The sequence below is a fragment of the Typopeltis vanoorti genome, chromosome 6, assembly GCF_054136105.1.
Source record: "Typopeltis vanoorti isolate ZY-2024b chromosome 6, IOZ_Tvanoo_1.0, whole genome shotgun sequence".
Classification (NCBI taxonomy): domain Eukaryota; kingdom Metazoa; phylum Arthropoda; class Arachnida; order Uropygi; family Thelyphonidae; genus Typopeltis; species Typopeltis vanoorti.
The window spans coordinates 152,465,954-152,484,178 of NC_143554.1; positions in this window are offsets into that span (position 1 = coordinate 152,465,954).

Here is an 18,225-nt window from a genome sequence, read left to right on the forward strand (position 1 = left end):
CGCATCAAAGCTATTATTACGCTGATCTGTTTGCTTCGCTAACCCTCCATAGGTACCGAGGTAAGTAGTCTGTTCACTACCGATCATTCCTTAATTAATCAACGATACATCATTGATGCGATATGATTCCTAGTTCATCATTCGTTTACTTTTTCTAAAATGATATCAACACTTTCAAGCTTATAATTCCTTCATTGTCACTTAATCCAGTTTATTATCAAATTTAGATGAATTTTGGCTTCCATCTTAATAAGAGTTAGAACCTCCTTTCGATTCAATGAGTTTTATCAGTCTTACAGGGTACTTTCAAGTGTACAAGCGTGCGATAGCGATCAATAGGATTCCTGGATTGTAGTAGGGCATCTGAAACTTTATCTCACCCGACGCTCCAGTTCATCCCACAGATCTTAAGTAGGGTTCTTAGGAAGCAGTCAAGGGTGGTGACGTTCATGTCCACAAACCACACAATTACAGCAGCTGCCTTGTGACAAGGTGCATTATCTTGCTGAAAGAGACAATGGTCTGTTCTGTAGAAAAGCCACAAAGTAGGAAGCATTGTATTGTCCAGATTGTTCAGATACCGCTCAGAGGTCAACGTTCGTGAACCAAATATAGAGGTATGAAACCAGACTAGGACATTATGATCACACCGGCATTTCCGAATTCCATAGTTGTGTATCTGACACACCGACAGTGGTGCACCTGCTTCCTGTAGGTGTAACGTGATTCGTTGCTCCATTACACCGCTTTCCATGCTTCCACATCCTACAGTACACGCTCTTGGCACCACTGAAGAAGCTGCATATTGCTTCGGGTATGGTGTGACTTGATTATTGCGGTCCTACCATCGAAATTAATATTTTTTAGTTGAGTTTTACAAAAGTTTGAAGTTTCTTTCATTTACTCCCACAAATTTCTTTGCTTTACTATTTGTATTTAAAATTTGATTATTGAACTTAAATTACTCATTAACCAAAATACTCAAATCTTTGTGTTTATTATTTTTATTAATGAATATAAAGACTGATATCCATACCTTATCTTCTTTCCGAGCCGGATATTATTATTATTATCTGAGACCTCCAGGGAGTCAAGGACTCATCGAGGAAGGCTGTAAATTATCGAACCCAACTATCATACCTTCCCTTAAATTCATTTACACAAGATGCACTCACTACCCCTAAGGGCAAATTATTCCACTCACTCACTCACTCACTCACTGCTCTCTGGGAGAAAAACCTAGCCCTTACCTCTTTCTTGACTGAGAACAACCTTAACTTCCGTGGATGTCCCCGTGTTCTCTTCCCGCCTTCCATATAACGAAAACGTTCATCATTTGAAATGCTATAACACCCACTCAAAAGTTTATAAACGTCTATCTTCTCACCCCTCTTTCTCCTCTTAACCAGAGTCTGCAAGCCACATACTCGCAACCTGTCCTTATAATCTAAATCCCATAATGCGGATATAATCTTTGTAACTCTTCTTTGCACGCTTTCCATAGCTTCTTTATCCCTTTGGAACTCGGGAGACCAAACCTGCCACAGTAATCCAGGTGTGTTCTTATCAAAGCCTTATAAAGAGGCAAAATTACTTCCTTATTCTTACATGTCAAGGTTCGCTTTGACATAGCAATTATCCTCTGAGTTGTATTTGCAACTTTTGCTATGTGGCCTCTGAACTTTAAATTCTTATCCAACAATATACACCAAGATCCCTTGCCTCTTCAGTTTCTTGTAGCATAATCCCGCTAATAAAATATGCCTGGAACTCTAATCACGCCGAAGTGTATAACTTTACACTTACTAACATTAAACTGACAGATATTTTCATTTGTTCAGATTTCCAGTCTTTTAAAATCATTTTGTAAGTGCTGAATATCAGTAGCATCCCTGATTGCCCTGCCTATCTTCGCATCATCAGCAAACAATTGCACATCTGATGATAGACTCCGCTTGATGTCATGAATATATCGATTGAACAATAATGGCCCAAGGGCTGAACCCTGAAGTACACCACTAGTTACCTTAAATCTGGCAGATTCACCCCAACTGTATACCACTTTTTGATATCTGTCTGTCAACCATCCCCTGATCCAAGTTAATAGATTATATTTCAATCCCATATTCTTCAGTTTACGAAACAGCCTATCAAATGCATTAGAAAAATCCAACATTATCATAGTGTATCCATTGCCTTTATCCAACTCGGCAGTAACATTGTTATAAAATATGAGCAAATAGCTAAAACATGATCTTTCTTTAGTAAACTCATGCTGTTCCCTGCAGAGTATAGAATGCTTGTCTACCCATTTCTGTATGCGAATTCTTACCAACTTCTCTAAAATCTTCACTACCACACCAGAAATACCAAAAATACTAATAGGTTGGTAGTTGGGCATATCAGGTTTTCCACCACCCTTGTGCAATGGAACTATCATACATTTCTTCCATTCCTGTGGTATCATTCCTGAGCTGAGACTCAAGTTATACAAATGTGTGAAAGTTCTAGCCAATTTAGCTGAACATTCCTTTAGCAGACAGGCTGATATTCCATCTGTCCCTATTGGCAAATTCTTATCCAGGTTATACAAGATCTATTCAACCTCATTTACATGAACCTCTAACTTTTCTTCCACCGTAGCAGTAGCACTGAGCACCATGCTACATACACCTGGTTGATATATCTTAGCAAAATGAGCACTAATTAACTGAACAATCTCCTTAGCTTCCGTCGCCCACTTGTGTATCATCTGCATTCAATAAAGTTATTCTTCCACATTCAATTATTCTTTCAAGTTATTCAAGTTATTCTTTCTTTTGCTTGCGACATAACGATAAAATTCTTTTGGATTGATTTTAGCTTGCATGAAAAATTTCTTTTCATACTCCGTTTTAGCTTTTCTCACAATCTCGTTACTCTTTTGGCCTGAGCTTTATATATTTCATAACTCCTCTGACTCTTATTCTCATGATATTCTTCCCACATCATTTTCTTCTTGTGGATCTCTAGCTTAATAAGGCTGCACATCCATTTCACTCCTAACCTATGTATTCTTCGAACACTAGGGATATATTGAGATATCGCATCATTCAAGCACTTTTTCAAAGGTTCCCATGCATAGCTAATATTGTTTCCATTCAGTAACTGATACAATGGGACCATAGATAGAATTCTTCAAAGTTGATCATAATTTCCTGCTTTGTAGTTTAGCATGTAACCTCTTTTAATCGGAGCTTCAATACAAGTGGATACTTTCCAAGAAAGAACAGCATGTCACTGTCACCAATTGGTGGTAAAATAGCCATATTCTTGACAAAGACCCCATCTGACGCTATGAGCAAATCCAACACTCTTTGACCTCGAGTTCATTCTTTCACATGCTGCTTGAGAAAGTTGTCTCGCAACAATTCAATAAATTCCTGTTCTTTCTGATCATGAGATTTCTCTTCTACCCAATCAATGTTTGGAAAATTAAAGTCGCCCATAATGATCATTCGCTTGGTACCCTTAAGGCTAAATTGGCGATGCATTTCTTCGTCCCCCACAACTGCGCCGCCAGGTCTGTAGCAACACCCCACCATATATTTCATTCTGTTAACCTTCACTTCACACCAGATAGACTCAAACTCATCGCTACATGGGACATTGTTACCATCATTGTTTTCTTGTATTTCTACCCTAACTGGACTTAAGTCATCTGATATCATTAGTAGCACTCCTCCTCTCCTAACCCTTCTGTCATTCCTAAAAATAGTATATCCGTTACACTCGATCCCACTTACCATATCTGATTCTGATAGCAAGGTTTCACTAATGCCACAATCTTAGGTCACATCGTATTCAATAAGGCAACAAACTCAACCCATTTGTTTTTAATGCTCCTGGCATTTGTGTACAGACATAATAAATTACGACGTAGCCTATTCTTATAATTTGATATGCAATGTATTTGGTCTTGTTCTAGAATTTTCTCTTTTCCCTCCCCCAAAATACTTAAAAGGTCCGAACCCAAAGCATATTTTCCCACTCCTACGCCACATACATAACCATGTTCAAAGGCATTCATAACTTTATCACGTTTGTATAACACAGCTGAACTTTCACACACATTTTTAATTAATTTATCCAAGTTTCTGATGTCAAATGAATTCAGGTGCAGGCCGTCATTCTTATACAAATCTTTTCTGCTATCAAACACACCCCACACATCTAAAATCTCAAATTCATATCTTCTACATAGTCTGCGCGTGAAATCATTTGCTATCATCTCTCTCCTTCTTAACTCAGTACTATCATATCTAGGTAGTAATTCTACAAGTTTTACTCTCTCAGATTTCTTTCTCGCTTCTTCCAACAGACCTTTCACCTTTCATATCTTCTCTCATACTGTGTTTGTCACCATTAAATACTTGCATTTCTTCTTGATATACTTGTATTTCGTCACATTCTGTTTAGTCAGCTTTCCACGATCACTTTTCTAATGCTCTAAGAGCATCCTGTAAACAATTTAAGACATGCGAACAATTCCACATCATCAAGAAATACAGAAATTATGCTCTTAAATTTTGAACCTTCATCATTTATGATCACGATGGACGACATGAATTCAGTATGGTGGAAGCTATCTTCTAACAGCCTGATTCATTAAATCGTCTCCTCTAAACACTTCTTCCTGTTTTCTATTAGTCAACTAGATTCTCAGCCCTCTCATTAGGTGACAATGAATTCCTATTTGGTATATTTTAATTAGTACCCTCTTGTGGCTCGCTATCAAACGTTTTGCTATAAGCTGAATAAATCACATCACAGCAATTATTACAGTGACATGTGTCCTTCGCTACATTTCCATAAAATGTAAGTGGATTTATCATTAGCGAAATTTCTTCAATTAATATACGATTAATAATTGATCCGATATGATTCCTACTTGACTATTTGTTTACTTTTTCCATAAAAAAACATATCAATATTTGCTGGTTTATAATTTCTAGCTGGTAAATTAATCATTATTATCAAATATAGATTAATTAAATAAATATCAACAACACACACACACACACACACACATCTCTTTGCTAGTAAGGAAAAGATATCACCTCTATCTTTAATCATCTCCGTCCAGATGATTAAAGAGAGAGATTCGAAATATGAAATATTTCCTCCTCCTGAATTCACTCATTAATACATATTGTTCTTCAGCTGCAATTTCTCTTCTAACTGACCAGCACCACATGTACATTTGCAGAATGTTTGTTATGTTCTTAAATACACTGCATGGAAAGAAGTCAAATGACACCATAGTTTAAAGAACAAACAGCCATGACGTCTCTCTTAAGAAGATATTGGAATTCCTTTCACTGCGATGACTGCAGAAATCCTACGGGGCATACTTTGAAGCGCACAAGCGTGTGATAGCGGCCAATGATACTTTTGGACCATTCTTTCTTGATGCATGTAAAGAGGTCCTGAACTCTTGTAGGACGGTCGTCACTTTTCCTCACCCGACGCTCCAGTTTTCCCACATATGTTCAATAGGGTTGCGAGTTCTGTGGAGGCCAGCCAAATGTTGTGATTCATATTACAACGTGTGACATCAGCAACTTTATGATATCGGTGCAATATATCGCTAATAGTCAGTTCTGTAGAAAACTACAAAGTAAGAAGCATTGCATTGTCAAAAACGTTCAGATACTTATCGGACAATATTTGTGGAACCACAAACAGAGGTCCGAAGCCAACCCAGGACATTGCCATCACACGGCCCTCTCCATTTCACTGTTTAGCTTCTGACACACCCACACTCGTTCTTCTACTCCCTAGATGGTGTAGTGTGATTCGTTGCTTCATAACATAGTTTTCTGTGCTTCCTCGTCCCACTGTATACACCCTTTGCTCCACTCAAGAACGGAGATTCTTGTTCCATCCAGTGTCCGGAATTCCGTATTCAACGTGTCGACCGACGAATGGCGGTTTTTACATATTATGCTTCGTCGCACCTTTCTGTCACGTTCGGTGAGTGTGACGAGTCATTCACATGGGGTAGCACTTGTAGCTGACTCAGTTCGCTATGGTAGATCACTGTGGTTGTTGACCTGAGATGACTCAATTTGTTAACAACTTGCCGAACAAATAGGCCAGCAACATGGCATCCTCTCACGACTCCTCTTCCAACCTCTATTTCTCTTCTTGCAGCAATTTCACTCGGAACGCTCCCGCAACATATTGCACCTACTTAGGATAATCATATTTCAACAATTTATACCCGCTACAAACATCTGATTCGTTACTTGGTATGTTGCATCTTGTCCGTTCATTACGTGTTGATTTCTTTCTACGTACTGTATTTTAAAGGTCTACACACGCATAGAATATCACGTCCATGCAGGGTGTCCCATAAAGTTGTAAATATTTCAGTAATTCATAACGAGTGCCGATGATCTGCAATCAAAGAGAGTAAGAGTTCAACTGCAGGCCAGTGAAAATAAGACATTTCAGGCAATCCTATCTGGCGTGAAACAGAGTCCAGCAGAACAAAATATACAGTTGGATGCTGCTCTATACCAGAGGATGAAAATGATGATGGTGATAGTATGCATCGGCAAATAGACTCAATGAGTGGAGGGTGGGTAATGATTATGGGGGATTTCAAGTATGAGAAATAGATCGCAAGGAGGAGAGGACACATGGCAGGAAAGGACATGGAATGTATACAGTTACTAAGGGATAATTACCTGAGGCAGCATGTAATGGAATATACTAGGGGTTCGAGAATGCTGGATCTGGTAACTGCATATGAAAATATATCTATAACCCATATGATCACATTGAGTCAATCGGTAAGTGTGATAATATGGTCTTGACTTGGGAGGTGGTTAAGGGTGTGGAATGTTCAGTGAAGACGAGGTATATGTGGAAGGACTGCTCTAATAGGTATGACAAGCCATGGAGATTGCTTGGATCAGTGCCATGGCAAGTTAAACTGCAGGGATTGGATGCTGATAGTGCATGGAAGCTAAAGGAGCGGTTGAGGGAAAGTAATGACGGACTGCATACCTAGTCTGGAGAGTAAATCAAGTGGGAGTTAAATGGATGAATATCATCATTAACTTGGAGATACAAATAGAAAGAAAAATTATGGAGGGAATTCAAGAATAAAAGTAACAAGCAGGTACATGAGAAGTACAAATCACACGCCAGAATGGTAACCAGTGTGGTGGGAAAGGCGAAAGCAGAGTGTGGAAGGAAATTAGCAGTGCAGGTCAAAGATAATCTCAAACAGTTCTTTCGATATTCTGCAAGTAAAAGAAGAAAAGAAGAAGAATGGAAGAATGATTTTAATCAGTGCCTAATGTAGGATGCTACCTAAATCACTTGAACTACCAGAATTACTAAGTAAACCCTTTACAACAGCATATCATCCTGGGGGAGATATTGCATCACTGAAAGGGAGAGAGAGGCAAAAGCTCACATACGAATCGAATGATATGAAGGAAATGGAGGTGTTATAATCACATTAAGGGTCTGGTATAATAGCATATTACAGAACCGTAATGTGAATACAGCTCCAGGATTAGATGATATACCAGCTCAAGTATTACGTGAAGATGACAGGGAATTTTAAGTGCGCTTGACCACATTGTTTAATCTAAATCTCAGCTCTGGGTTAGGGTCAAGGAGGATAGAAGGAATGGAACATAGTTCCATTGCATAAATGAGGCTCCAAGCCTCATCTAGCGAATTACAGAACGATCGGTATATCAGGCGTTATCGTCAAGGTATTGGAGAAGTTGTTCAAGAGCAAAATATAGGAAGGGATAGACGGAAATGGGATACTGTATGCGGGAAACATTGTTTTGTGAAGGGCAAATCATGCCTCAGTAACTTGCTCCCGTTTTACAACACAGTGACCACTGTGCTTGGATAAAGGATAAAGGTTTAGAGTGATACTGCTGGACTTTGCAAAAGCCTTTGACAGGATACCACATGGAACCAAATCAGTAAACGGAAGCCGATGGGGATGGATATAGGGTTGCTGAGGTGAATATGATGGCAATTAACCTCCCAACCGGCTGGTGTGGATGATATAGTCAGCTCTTCTTAGCTTTTTTCATGGATCAAAACTTCATCGGTATTCTACCTTTTATCATGCATTACCTTCCTCCGCTGTTAATCTCGTTACGGCTATTCTATAGCCATTAGTGGATTAACTGTTGCTGAGTGACCTTTGTGTCCCACTGTCTTTACGTCTATTGTGTTGCTTAGAATTTCATTTACTCTCCTAAGCTATTTGACCTTTTTGCCTCTAAAATGATTTATTGTGTCTCTTCCCAAAAATTGAAACGAATTTCACATATGGGAATAAAATCAATCCTGAAATGACCACTGATCAGCTTTTGCATTAATCTATTTAGTGATAGTAAATTTGGTGTATTTTATTCTACAAATCAGTGCACCGGAAGAGTTGCACTAATTGTTCTTTCACTTTACGTATAATAATCGAATAATTTTTTTTCGAATTTCAGAATTTTCAAATGTTTGCTTTGAAAATATTATGTCAAATATTTATATTTTTAAATAATATTTATTGAAATAAATATGTCCTTTTGCTTTCGTTTCTAGCCAAATAGCATTATACGGATCATCACATTTCAGTTTTAGAAACGATTTTTTGTTATTCATAAAGAAAAAATTTAAAAAAAATGTTAAAATGCTAAATTGCATTACTCGGTTTCCGATCGTGTCTTTTTGGTATCAAAAATTTATATCCAATGATATTTTAGCAGTGATTCTTCGCCTTGGTCTTTTATTTATCTATTTATTTGTATTATGCATATTACGATAATATCTAATGCATACTCATAGATATGTTGAAAATATGTGAAAAATATCATATACGGAATGATTCAAAAGTTTTGCTCATTTTGAAGATTTTCTAATGCTTCCCCCCCCCCCCTCCACCTCCTTATTCTCTCCTGGAACTCAATTGCATAACTACTCTAAATTTCTATACAGGTTTGAAAGATTTTCTAGACATCATTCAAAATCAATTACTTCATTTTACCATTTTGACAAAATATATACGGCAATCAGATTGTACCGTGAAGCTTCAAATTCTGTTCTATTTATTTGCAATCTAAAACCAGCTGTTCTACTGTCCGCTGAAATTATGTGAAATTTTAGAAATAATATGCTATATTTTCACCATGCAAAATTGTTTATATGCATACCACACAAAAGAAAGTTCAGTAGTATTATTTTTGTTTGTTTTTCTTTAAATAAATCTAAATATTACTTCTGCTGCTGGAAGCTATTTCTGAAATAATCTACGTCTTATAAATACTTGGTAATATCCTCTTAGCTGGAGGAAAAGTTGAAGGCTTACTCAGTGCTATTGAGAAGAAAGGGGAGAACACTAAAGTCGCACTAAAGTGCCTCAGGCTGTAGTGCAGAATATGTCAAGAATGTCTTGTTTCCTTTTCGATTGTTGATTACCTCTATCCTAACAGAAATACTGACATTTCGTTTACATGCTTATACATTATTTATGCCAAAATAATTGCTTAATTTATAATGATCAGTTTCACTTTTATTATCGAAAAATTAGAAATTAAATCATACAATTATCTTGAAAAAGAGGATTTGAATTATTTTCAAAGAAAAGGTGCATATGCGTTTCATAATCTTCTTTTTTTTTGGGGGGGGGGGTATAGACCTAATCAATCTGCGGATATTTCAGATAATTTATTTCATAAATCGTTCGCAAGACAGCTGTTACAAACGTAAATCACTTGGGGAACATACCCATTCATTTTAGTGTAAAATAGTAGCAAAGGTTCAGTTACTTTAGATATGTAATCTAGAAGAAAATGTTGTCTGCTGAGATTAGAATCTTACGTGAATAATTTTTCTGACATGATTTCTCTATTCGTTATAATGTAACCAATTTCCAGATTTTTTCCCACCAGAAAGTGTAAATGACTTTTTTCTTACTATTTTTGCCATTATATCATCTCATATAATTATAAGAGTGACATTTTACCGTTTTTCTCCCACACAAGAAACAGAAATAAGGTAGTAATAATATTGTTGATTATGTCAAACTTCATTGTAGCAGAACTTTTTATTACAAAACTTGGTAATATATATCTCCGAAATAAGAAATTTGGAACCGATATATATCATCAATGTTGAGTGTTGGCAATGAAAATGTTCCCGTTATTATTTATATATTTCATTTGTTAACTAGGGGTGACTATGCCCAACCCCCCGTGTTTCGGTCTGGTAGGCCGGTTCTCCTTCAATTGTGATAACTCGAAAGGGGTTTCCGCCCCTGAATTCTGATTACTCGAATTTTGAAGACTCGACACTCAGGGTAGCCCCTGAGTTCCAAAACGTTTCGAAAAACATGACATAAAAAGGCTTATCATTTTATATGTATATAGATTAGATTTTATTTCATTACTTTTTATTGTTTTGGTGAAATACTTTACCTGGAATACTCTTTCCAGTTCCTCTGGAACTGGAAAGAGTATTGCAGTTCCTCTTATATTTTATTCCTTCGAAAATATCATTCTGGGTCATAAAAAGAACTTAAAAATTCGCCTTCAAGATGAAAAGGAAACAGTTCATTCAGATATCCCTCTATCAATATTTGTAGTCCTGAAAAGGACTTTTGATGGCCTTGAAAACAAACATTTTTTATTTTATACTGTTCAGAATTTAAAATTCTTGAACAGTGCGGAACACCTTGAAGCAAGGGTAAACACACAAAGAAGTTTTACACTCAGGGCACCAGATTTTTGTTTCCTTTCTGATATTTTTTATTGCATACATAACATTTGCGTGCAGTTTTTTTTTATTAGCCGTTGGTGGTAGATTTTCGGGAAAATGGTTGGAGTTAGCAGCGTTCAATCCCAGATGTCTGGCAGGATTTCCTGTTTTTCTGCTTGCTGAAGAAGGCGCATGTGCATGCAGCAATGCTTTCGCAATTTCTATTCTGTATTCTAGATATGTTATGGTAGACAAACATTTTTTCTTGTGCAGGAGGAAACTGTTCCAAATAACAAAATCTAATACATGTCCAAACACTTTTTTGTAATATTTTTTATGCTGTTTCCTCATTACAGAGTAGAATGATAGCTGCTGATCGCACCTGTCGACTCCACCCATAGTATCGTTCTATGCACACACAGCAATGGGTTTTTCTTTCTTCAAACCTTGCTTCTCCACGGATTCCGTTGATGGATTGTGCAGGGAAGACAGCAGAAAAAATATCTTTTTTGTCTTTCCAACGTAGTGCAAAGACTTTCCCTCACTGATAAGCCCGGATTTCCCCCTTCGATAGCTTTCCTGAAGCCAGATCTGGAGGCATATCTCGCCTTTTTTGCATTTACAGTACCATAACTATCTGTACAATGCTGTAAAAGCAAATCAGCGAGTTCAGGACACATATAGTAATTATCCATTATAATGCAGTAACCTTTCCCCAGTAAAGGGTCTCTCAATATCAGACAATATACATACGTAATATGTATATTGTCTGATTTATAATTTACTAATTTATAATAATCACCACATAGTTTCAGTATCGAAGAATCAAAGTTATGTGGAACAATTACTAGAGAAAAATAATGAATTAAATAAAAACTGTACCTATGTTTCATAACAGTTTTTGGGTGTGTGATAGTAATGCCACTGGGGGGGGGGGGTTAAAATCAGAGGCGAAATAAAGTTCAATTCTATTGTGAAAGGAAATGAAATTTTGATATACATATTTTGAATGATAAAAATAAGCAAATGTATCGCTTACTTTAAAAATTGGAGAATAAAATATCTGAATTATGCAGAAAAATAAATTTAAATCATAACTGTTAATTTCATTTTGTAATGACCAATTATACAAGGAAACCAAGAAAGTGTAAAGTACAAAGAACAGTAGATCACTATAAAACATGAAGAAAAAATTTAGTAATATGACTAAAGAATTTCATGTTATTCTTTATAAAGCAAGGTTGTTCAAGCGTGTCCTAATGGAAATCTGTGAAGTATTATTCGATTTCGAAGGTTTTGTACAAAAATAAAAATAATATAAACTGGAACGTCGGCAGCCGGTTTTCTTTTCTTTTTTAAAAGGATATTTCAAATAATTATCGTGAATTAATTTCTTCGAGAACAAAGAAAAATCTTTTGTCTAGTAAGCGATTAGAAAAAAATTAGAGCATAAAAAATAAAAAATTAAATTGGTTCTCCAAGGTAAGGCTTTGTTCACTTAAATATTTTTAAGTGAACAAATTATACCAGATCTTTATTTTGTCCAGACATTAAAATTGTATTGTACAATAAAAAGAGAAAAAAATATATAAATAATTTCTCTATTTTTAGTCTATCCTATATAACTAAAATCCAGTTGACCAGCATGGAACAAGGAAGTCCGTTTCTTGTTATAGGCAACTGAGAAGCAGCTACGAACGCGAGATAATCCGATTAACCATTCTCTTCAGCGTGAGGGTTTATCACACTTTCTAATGGACATGACAGTCAAATTGAACTTCTTATCCAGGTTATTTAAACAGGTGAGCTGAAACATATCCAGATTTAGTTGGACGTCTATAGACGTCCTAGCCGTTTGGGAGTACCATAGTCTCCCTTATCTGTGGGTTTTCTATCTGCGGTTTCAGTTTTACGCAGCCTGGAAATATTAAATGGTAAATTCCAGAAATAAACAATTTATAATTACATAGGCAAGTGAATACTAGATCCAACATAATTTCAAAGCCATATGTTTGTAGAACCTATGAAAGTTTCGTAAGTTGACCTGAGAGCTTTAGAGAATACAGTTTCGTCATTCTCGAGTTGCCTTAGCTTGCACTACTTGACTTAAGTAGCTAAGGCAACTCGGGGATGGCGAGGATTGTATTCTCGAAAGCTCTCAGATCAACTTACGAAACTTTCATAGTTTCTACAAACATTCCGCTTTCAAATAATGTTGTATCTAGTATCCGCTTTGTTCTCGTAACTTTACATCGCTATAATGAAGCCTTAAGGCTCATCCATTTAGGAATATACAATTCATAAGTTTTAAGTTGCGTGCCGTTCTGAGTAAAGTGATGAAATCTCGCACCGTCCACTCCTGGATGTGAATCACCTCTTTATCCAGCGTATGCATGCGGTACTATACGCTACCCACCCGTTAATCACTTAGTACCCGTCCGAAAATATTGAATGAAAAATTCTTGAAATAAACAATTCGCAAGTTTCAAATTGCGCGTCGTTCTTAGTAGTTCTCGATTATCATATCGACTGTAGCGGTATCGCAGTGCATGTGTTCAAGTAACCCTTATTTTACTTCATGGCTACAAAGCGCGAGAGTAGTGATGCTGGCAATTCGCAAATGTAAAAGAGAAGCCGAAAAATGCTTACTTTTAAGTGAAAAGGTGAAAGCTCTCGACTTCAAAATAAATAAATAAATAATAAAAAGTTATATGCTGAGGATGCTAAAATTCCATTCAAATTCATTTTATTATTAGTTATTGAATTATTATTAGAGAACTATTATAGAACTATTATTATTATTATAAAAGAATTATTATAGAACTATTATTAGTTATGAAATATTTTATTATTAGTTGTTGTCGTTAATCTGTTACTGTGCCGAATTCATAAATTAAACTTTATTAAATTAAGTTTGAACTGAAGCTGCAGTCCGTGCTAAAGTTTTATTTTTAGGCATATGCGAACTTGTGACTTTACAAGTGCGCCAGTATCTGATAGCAGAGCTATGTGAGTCTGAATAACTATAACTGAGGTTGCTGTTTATCTGAGAAGTGTCTAGGATGAATTCTTTGGATTCAACTATGCGGCGTTCTACTTCATCGTGGCATATATGAATGTCTGATGTTGTATTCCAGTATATTTCGTGTTAGCGGCCTTCATTATTTGTGTTTACTGAGAACAGGACATGGCTTGAAAGGGCGCTTGCTCTCGTTCTACTATAAGTGATGTCTCTCTGATGTTGTTCGAGACGCGGGAGGATGGACTTCTCAGTTTGGCCATAATATGGCTTCCTACAGTTAGGTGTGATTTTGTATACACCTGGGAACTGAAGATAGTTGTGAGCTTGTTTTATTATTCTAGACTCTTATCGCATAATCAGCAAACTTAGCTATATTTAGTTAGACTCACATAGCTCTGGTATCAGATACTGGAGCACTCGTGAAGGCATACCCTCACGTATGCCTAACAATAGAACTTTAGCCAGGACGGTAACTTCAGTTCATAGTCTGTTGTTATTGTAGTGGTACAAGGTTTCTGTACGGTGTTTTTAATGTTTGCTTTTAATGTTGCCTGAAGAAGTCGGCACTCCGACGAAACATCTTGTGTTAAATTAAATTAATTTTTTTTTCTAATTATTGGAATTCAGTCAGTAAATAATATATATATATATATATATATATATATATATATAGGTTTCGCAGATAAGGAGAAGACTGCTATAGTTTATTCAGGTGTAAAGTCCTGAAGAAGGACTGCGACTAGTTCAGTGGGGCTTTGTTCTTGACCCCCTACTGTTTAATTTGTTCATTAACTGAATAGAAAGAATCTGAGAACTGTCCAATGGTTTTCCGATGATGCAAAGTTAGGCAGAGCAGTAGTTATTGCAGATTAAACTACAGAATGAGTTGGACAGACTGGCAAAGAAGAATGTCAGTTTAATGTGGCAAAGTGTAAGGTTATGAATTTTGGAGTGAAAAGATTAAGAGTTGTATACCACATAGATGGTATACTGTACGTACACCGGGAAATTAACGATGCCAGAGATTTGGGAGTATGGGTGTTTAGGGATGGTACCTAGCAAAAGTGGCTAAAATAGCTCATCAACTTACTTAGTAAGGTTTAAAAGAGGTATACCGTGAGTAAACATATCGATACAAAATTAATAATGGAAAAAACTCACCTTACAAAAATTATTTAATGGTATAGTTTTCGCCTGTGTGTCACAGGTATCTTCAGTATTAAGCTCAAATTAAAAAATAACTGACAATTTCAAAAACCGCCACCTAAGTAGCTGGTGTATGCTAACTAATGAAGTCAATAAATTTCCTAAAAATAAAAAAAAATAATAATAATAAAATCAATACAATAAAAAGTTAGGAAAAATTAGCTGATTTGTATAGTACTATCTCCCATAAAGGGATAGACGTAAGCCGTCGGATCTGTTTAAGTTAGGAGAATGAAGTAGCGTTTCACATTTTTCTTTATAAAGGCGTTTCATAAGGAACTGACTTTTGTGAAGAACTCTTGTCTTTCTCCAATGAACTCTGTGTCTAGTGAAGATGGCATGTTCTGAATGTTCTCCCTTTATGGGAGATAGTATTTTACAAATCAGCTAATCTTTCCTAACTTTTTATTGTATTGATTTTTTTTGTTAGGAAATTTATTGCCCTTATTAGTTATCTTATACCAGCTATTTAGGTGGCGATTTTTGGAATTGTCAGTTATTCTTTAATTTGAGTTTAAACTGTACTGGAGATGCCTGTAACACACAGGCGAAAATTATACTATCAAATAATCTTTGTACGTAGGTTTTTCCGTTATTAATTTTGTATCGAAATTATTTAGTTACTGAGGAATACATTGAGAAGAAGAGATAAGCAGATTATTGCTCCTCTTTATTGAGCCTTGATCTGTCATATCTGGCCGCCTAGCGTTTCTTCGCGATGAGGATGGGTTGGACAGGTCCAGAGGCGTTAGATGGTAACAGGTCTCTACGGAATGAACTTTACGAGAACAAGTTGGAGATTTTTTGGTTATAGAAACTTGTTGACAGGCGAAAAAGGAGTGATATGATTGAGACATACAAATTACTGAAGGGATTTTACAAGATTAATTTAGAGGAAATTTTTCGTAATAGGTCTGATGGTGGGAGAATTAAGGCCCATCCATGGAAACTGAGTAACAGTATAGTTAGCAAGGATGATATAACTACCTTTTTTTGCTTGGGGAGTGGTGAATGGTGAACCTGTTCTGGGTGTCATGGCCATGAATGAGTTGAAAGCAAAGCATGATCAATACTGCGCAATTGTTGCATATTGGTGTTGAGTCTAAGGACACCATGGAGTAGTCGGTCATAATAATAAAAAAATAATAAATTGCTAGTGTTTCGCCTCTTTTGGGTGAAAAGCCCGTGTTTCCCGGAGAGGAAACCCATCAACACCATATGAGACCGGTTAACTCAGTTTCAAAGAAGCCCCCGATAAGATTTCTTTGCATCCCTTACGTGATTCGAAACCAGATCTTTTTAAATTTAAGCTCCGTAGCTTAAGCTAGCTTCGCTATGGAGCTAAGGAAACAGTTAACAGTTTATTTAAGCCCAAAATATTACTGATATGTACAGCAGTTAATACTCTTAATATCAAATATTCTTTACAGGCGCTTTTTGCATTTCTTTAAGAAACTGATTATTGATCCAGCTAATTCCAGGTTTACTTCCTAATATTTTACTCGGGTAAATTTATAGATCAATTTATGCAAAATATTTTTCATCGAGATCATTTTTCATGGATGTCTTTTCCATGAAATATGCCTGTAAACAGTTTTAAATTCTCTTAACGGCAAATACATAATCCCAATAAATTTCTTCTTTTTTAATGACACTGATTATCCCTCTTCCGAGTTTTAATTCCCCTTTTTGATTTCAAAAGAACAGCATAAAAAGGGATGCGAAATAATGAATTTGGTCTTTAAGTACTTATGTTATTATGAAATCCAAGATCCTGTCACACGTAGAAGTTTTAGAACATTCTTCTATCCATAACAAAATCTCCAAATTTTCTTACTGGTTGAATAATAATTTCATTCTCTCACACATTATTTCCTATATATAAAAATTCCCCATGATAATAATAATCTGCTAGTCCTCATCTCGGAAAGGAAGTGGCAAACAATATTATATATGTGTGGGCTTTCTATATATCGATATTTTGTGTTTACCAGAAGAGCAAGTCAGTTTGACATCAACAAAAGGCAAGAAATTATCCGTTTCAAGCTCAGCAGTAAACTTAATACTTTGATGTCGGCTATTGAGATGTTCGAGGAAAACCATAAGGGATTCATGTCCATGGCTCCAAACAATGAAGACATCATCCACATAACGTTTCCAAACTTTAGGTGTTAAAATAAAGGAAGAGATAGCCTTGGTTTCAATGTTTACTGCTGAGCTTGACACGGATAATTCCTTGCCTTTTCTTGATGTCAAACTGACTTGCTCTTCTGGTAAACTAAAAATATCGATATATAGAAAGCCCACACATACAAACAGATATCTGCACAGTCAGTGCTATCATTTCCCTCCTCATAAGCTTGGAATAATTTCCACATTGGGACATAGAGCCCGTTCTCTTCTTGATGACCCAAATGAACTTACAGAAATAAACCATCTGAAAACTTCTTTCGAAGTTAACGAATATTCCAAGAAAATCATTGACAAATTCCCTTCTTAATTCTCCTGGACATCACTCAGAAGAAACAAATAGATTCAAAGGCGATATATCTATTCCTTACATAAGTACTGTTTCACATAAATTAGCAAACGTTCTACGAAAATACAATATCAGAACCTTGTTCACTCCACTTCCAAAGTTCCGTTCCTTAATTAACCACCCAAAACCTTGTCATCATCAACTCAAATACCCTGGTGTATATAAAATATTATGTGACTGCGATATTCCTTATTTCGGGCAGACAGACAAATCTGTCGAAATGCGTATGGAAGAACACATGAGCGACATTACTTACAAGAGACAGCGAGTGATTGCATTATCAAGTCATATCCTTTTCTCGGCTAATCCTAATGATGATAACCAAAGTCACAAAGTCTGCTGGGAAAAATCTACTAGCATCTTCCGATGCAGTGACGAAGTAGAGAGAAAAATTGTGGAATCTAGAGAAATCATCTTCAGTCCTGTTCATCTAAATAACAACTTAAGCTACAACCTCCCAGATAGTCATCCAGCTGTAAGCATGTACTGGCGTTCACGTGAGGCTGCAATCACGCTCTCCCAACAATGCAACAAACGAAAGAACAGCTTCAAATACAACTACAACGTTTTCATGCTAATTATGTATAAAGACTGTCTATGTTGTTAATAGTATTTTAACCCTCAATGTTTAGTGTTTTTTTTCTTTCATAATGTCACCTGTTACAGACCAAAACTAGTAGTGTTT